General features: G+C 48.3%; 1 long non-coding RNA gene across 1 annotated transcript; it reads right to left on the bottom strand.

Moving 5' to 3' along the window:
* LOC148120506 (uncharacterized) lies at positions 1-3,570 on the bottom strand. The gene is made up of 2 exons (XR_015739236.1): positions 1,569-3,570; positions 1-1,105 (listed from the first exon to the last, which is right to left on the bottom strand). It is a non-coding gene; the product is annotated as an uncharacterized LOC148120506 (long non-coding RNA).
* Positions 3,571-5,797: the final 2,227 nt, after the last annotated feature.

Here is a 5,797-nt window from a genome sequence, read left to right as displayed (position 1 = left end):
TACTTCTGCAGTAAAGCTTTAATGCCCCTTGGGAGAGCGGGCATCAGCCAACATGGCGGAGACCCAGATAAGATGGAACCCATCCCTTATATAGGAAACAGACCCTGCTTTGGACGTGTCACTCTTGGATAGGTCCATTGTTCATAATCCCAGGTGATGCCTCGGGAGTAGGCGGGGACTCAGTGGGAAATTACCGAGCACATGTGCGTTCACCTGGTGGTGAAGCCGGATGTCAGCGCCATCTTGATAATGGAGAATGTGGCTGCGGCCTTCTACATCTCCCCCTAATTTTACTTCTTTGCAGAAAGGCAACTCCCTAGGAAGGTAAAGATAGAGGTCGCACTTCCCAAAATGAAAACATTAAAATGGGCTTACACGGAATCTGTCCCTAGGCTCATGACACCTGGAGCCTATCCGGCCTGCCCTCTGCCAATTTTCTGGGAAAGGGAATATACGGCAGAAAACCCTTAAGCAAAGCGACTTATCTCTCAGAGAGGGCCATTCTCTGTGCGATGCTCTTCAGCTCAACAACCTTCAGGGCTAGCTAAGCCAAGCACTCCACCCTGTGCAATGGACCACAGTCCTAGGGGTGCAGGAGCTGGTTGGCTTAAACCTTACTGCTTTAACATAGATAACCACATATCAGTAGAGGCCCCTGTTCCAGGGCAGCCAGCGCTTGTGCAATAACCACTTTGTCCCTACGATTTTGGGATTTGAGTCAGCAGACCATCCAGAGGAGAAACACTATTCCATAGCAGGACCGTTCCAAAACATTTCCACCCCCACCCATTCTTTGAAGTAGGGGAAGAAAGACACGACCCAGGACTGTAATCCTATGGCCAAGCTTATAAATCATCTCTAGGACGGTAGGGGGAGGGGGCCCAGAGTCATATTGGTTGTAAAAAGTCAAGGAAGCACCGCCATCCTATGGCTGACTGGTAACAGCTTCGGGAAAGCTGAGAGTGTCCTCCATCGGTGCTCTGTCATCCATCTGCAAAATGGCAGGAGGAACAGCAGCCAGGTCCTCAGGCGAATCCGTGTGTTGTGGATCACTCTTCACTGTTCGGGTCAATCGCTCTGGCAGCCAGAATGGGCTTTCTTGATCCTGTGGGAAGACACAAACAGCTCCCCTGGATCTCAATAAGATGGGATCCGGGCCTTTCCATTCATTAGAAAGCACATCTTTCCACTTAACCAAATCTTTGGGCCGCTGCGGATCCGAACAATGTCGTGTTGCAGCATTTTGGCCATTATCATCCAGATTTAAAAAATTTATGGTGAACAGAGCCATGGCGATGGCCGTTCTTGGCATCGGGGGCAGTTCCTTTATATTATTCCCCCCCTTTTTGTTTAAATAGATATTTATCCAATTCTTAATTTGAATAACCATGGCATTCTGTAACCTGTCTTGAAGATACCCATAGTGTTTAGCAGAAATAACTGACAGGATAAGGGAAACTGATAGCAAGCAATAACTGACAAAACAAGGGGAAATCTAGCAGCATAGTAATGGCATAGCAACAACAACATTGCAATGTACAACAACAACATAGCAATAACTGACAGACCAAGGGCAGGAGCTGGACCATCCCTCAGGAACCTGCCAGCTCCGCAGCAATCAGGCCAGACAGCTCCATAGCAGAGGCTTTGTCCTCAGGCCTCTGGACAGATGAATCCACAGCATGAATAGTAGCATTTCTAGAAAAAAACAAACAAACTCTTCTCCCAAAATAACATTTAAGAGTATTAAAAAACTCAGTGTAAAAATTTAGCACAGTCAGTACTGGAAGTAGGCTGGTCTTGAACTTAGAGACCTATAGGTCTCTGTTCTAAAGAGCAATCTTATTTGTCTGTGTCATTATAGTAGGCCTTAGAATTAAACCATTTTAAATCTGGCACAGATGAGATTATTGTTTTAAAAATATGAGAAAACCGTTTTCCTGTTTCCAGCCTGGAGTCCTAAGATGACGTGGCCATTGGGGAACCCATATGGGGATCTCTGTTTTTTACGGTATGGGCCGTGTTGCCCCAGTGGCGCCTAGGAAAAACCCAGGCCCTGTTTGTTGATATTAGATTTAAGATTTATTGGCTCCCGTATTCCTTGCCGTATTCCTTGCCGGTATGGTGGCCTTGGGTTCCAGAGCCCGCCCGCCATCCAAGGGCTGTGTGCGGCCCTGGGCCTGCTCGCTGCGCAGCTCCCTGTGTCCCAAGCCAAGAAGTGGCGGCTCCACCCCCAGGCGCCCCTGCCTTCCCCGCGGGGCTAGCCTCATTCTCTGAGGCTGTGTTGGTGGCGGAGTGTGGCGGGAGCCGACACTCAGACCAAGGCTGCACAGGCCGGCAATAACTCAAGGTCCGCGCCAGAGCTGCTGCGGCTCAAGGGGCCGATGGGAGAGGCGGCGAACAGGGCCGCTTCCCTACTAGCCAACTCTCAACACCTGTGCCACAGCAAAAGCGGCTGTAAACTCTCACAGATCCAGCCAACGACCCAATCACCCCAAAATCCAAAGGCCCTTCGCATCCATCTCCCTGCGGATCCTGAAACACCAGACAAGCCAAGCGTACACATAGCAATCTTTCAGGAGGACTTGAGTTCTTAAAATGCTAAGCAGTTCTTAAAAACTTAAGTCGCACTATGTAGATGTAATACGGTACTGCCTGTTTACTGCATTTAAACCTTAATTGCGCTTTTATTATGATAAATACGACCAGCCCTGCCTGAAGTCAGCATCGTTTAGCATAGCCAAATGGAATCAGAGCCATTTTACCCTCAGAGACCCTCACAGTTTTAGGTACATTGTAAGCCTTCTGGCCCAGCTGCCTGTGGCACCGCTGTGACATCCTCCAGGCCAGGCACCAACCAAGCTGCACCAATTGAGCCGGCGCAACGTGCTCCCCACCATAGCCATAGAGCAAAGCTCCGCTCCAGCCGCCCTCCAGCCCCAGCTGCACCCACTCCGTGCCCAAACCGGTGTACGGAGCAAAGCGGAATTCAGAGAAGCAGGCTTGCTGCTCTGTAAGGACCTCATTTAATCTTTTAGGGAATTTGGGCGTCGTTTAGTCTCTCTGGCTGCTTCCTGCTGTTATTGGGCCGTTGTATTCTTAGGGGTATACACTACAACATTTCAGGAGGTCTCGGTGATTCAAACCACGTGGATCTCAAGCACGTACTTAGGCTCCCATCCTCCGTGGAGGCGAAAACAGAACCTCTCTCCCAAAACATCATATTCTTAAGCCCATGCCTTAAATCTAAACTACCTTTTTTAGCAGCTCCCAAATTCAAATATCCCTCTCCTGTCCAGTACATAAAAAACAACACGAACAACACAACACAAAGCCTTCGACCCTGCAAATCAGCCTTCTCCCCCATCTCCACTCTCCCAAAATCACCGGGAGGTCCTTTTTAACTTATTTTCTTTTCTGTCTCCCCCATTCTTTACCGGAGGGTCCTTTTTAACTTATTTTCTTTTCTGTCTCCCCCATTCTTTACCGGGGGGTCCTTTTTAACTTATCTGGGTGCGCGCACAACCTCCCACTGCTGCTCAGTTTCTGATATGCTCTCTGGACTTTAGAACGTACCTCTCTGAGCACGCATTCCTGCAGTTCTGAATCCTCCTTGTGTCCAAGGGGTCTCCGGCGGTGCAAAGTTCTTCTTTTTCTTCTTCTTCCCGGGTATCGGCACCAGATGTCCCGCGCTACCGTCTCGCCAGCAAGAACCACGCGGTACACATAGGATACTTCTGCAGTAAAGCTTTAATGCCCCTTGGGAGAGCGGGCATCAGCCAACATGGCGGAGACCCAGATAAGATGGAACCCATCCCTTATATAGGAAACAGACCCTGCTTTGGACGTGTCACTCTTGGATAGGTCCATTGTTCATAATCCCAGGTGATGCCTCGGGAGTAGGCGGGGACTCAGTGGGAAATTACCGAGCACATGTGCGTTCACCTGGTGGTGAAGCCGGATGTCAGCGCCATCTTGATAATGGAGAATGTGGCTGCGGCCTTCTACAAAAACTTGCTTGAAGATCAGAGTGCAAAGCTACACCACTGGAAGCCAGGCAGTGGTGGCACAAACCTTTAATCCCAGGACTGGGGAGACAGGCAAAGGAATCTCTGTTATTTCAAGGCCACACTGGGCTACACCAAACTGATCCAGTCTGTAAGAGAAACAGCTAATTCAAAGGTGCTCCCAGCACTGGGGATCCCACACCTTTAATCCCTGCACTAGGGAGGTGGAGACAGGAGTCTCCCAGGTAGCTAGGCCCAGGGAGGAGTATACAGCAGGAAGAGACAGGAGCTCATTGCAGTCTGAGGATGCAGTCTGAGGATGCAGTCTGAAGCAGTCAGAGGACAGGATCACTCTTTTGGTGTGAGAATCAGTAGAGGTTAGAAGTCTCTAGTGGCTGGCTGCACTGCTTCTCTGATCTCAGCTTTCACCCCCTAATATCTGACTCTGGGTTTTTATTAAGAACGATTACAATTCGTGCTACAGAGTTATTGTTAATTTCTCAGATGATTTTGATGTTATTCTTTGATAAATATTTTCATATTTCATTAAAAGATTGTAGTTATTTTACCCTATTTCTGATCTTGCAATATCTGAACTTCAGCAAGTCAACCACGTTGATCTGTGTTGAATGAGGTTTTTCTGTCCTGCCCAGTTCCCACAATTGTTAAATCCCAAAGAAATCACACAGAGGTCTCCATTAGTTATAAATTGATTGGCCCATTAGCTCAGGCTTCTTATTAACTCTTATAACTTATATTAGCCCATTATTCTTATCTGTGTTAGCCACATGGCTCAGTACCTTATTCAGCAAGGCAGTCACATCTTGCTTCTGTGGCAGGTCAAGACTGCAGAGGAATGGGCTTCCTCCTTCCCAGAATTCTCCTGTTCTTAGTGACCTGCCTGTACTTCCTGCCTGATTGTCCCACCTATACTTCCTGCCTGGCTACCGGCAGTCAGCGTTTATTTAAAATATAATTGACAGAATACAGACCATTCTCCCACACCAGATCTGTAGTCTTCATCCCTAGCGATTTCTAATGGGAGCTCATATTTTCTTGACCTGAGTGCTGGGGCCTTATTTGATGCTTTCCTTTAGAAAGGATTGGTGCCTGTGTTTATTGTACACCAGAAATACTATAAACTTGGCACCTTCACAGTCTCTCTGCCTCTGTTCTCCCCTGATGGGGTCTTACATGCAGCGGCTCTGAGATCAACTCTTCATCCGTCTCGGCTCCACTTGTGTCCTGCCTGTTCTGGTTTCAGTTCCATGTTTTCTCTTTTCTTTGGAAATTCTCCCACTGGTATCACACACAGGACACCACTCACGGTCACTTCTGCAGCAATTTATCCTGGAGGGGCAAGAAGGCCTTTTGTTGTGTCTCAACCTTCTTTCCCTTTAAAACATTAATTTGAGGATGTCATACAAAGTGGGGCCTTTAATAGTATCGGATCTGGAGCTGGAGAGCAGGTTCAGCTGTGAAGAGCACTTACTGAGTGCTTGAGGAAGACACAGGCTCCATTCCCAGTACCCACACCCCAGCTCTGGAGATCCAGTGCCCTCTTCTGGCCGCCTTGGGTTCTGCATGCATGTGGTACACTAAACATGCAGGCAAATACTCAAAACAAATCCTTTCTTCTCTGCTCTGTCACACTGTTAGTCCCAGAAGTCATAGTAGGCAGTAGGAAGGAAAGGCACATGGGTGTTATGTGACTTGCCTGGGATCATGCTGCAGAGTGGGGAGGCCAGTACTGGAATCTGCAAGTCTAACAGCACCACCTTCACTTGTAG

Source organism: Myodes glareolus, chromosome 11 (genome assembly GCF_982192425.1).
Source record: "Myodes glareolus chromosome 11, mMyoGla1.1, whole genome shotgun sequence".
In the NCBI taxonomy this organism is placed as follows: domain Eukaryota; kingdom Metazoa; phylum Chordata; class Mammalia; order Rodentia; family Cricetidae; genus Myodes; species Myodes glareolus.
The sequence above is the reverse complement of the archived record's forward strand: the minus strand, read 5'-3'. Positions and strand labels throughout refer to the sequence as shown.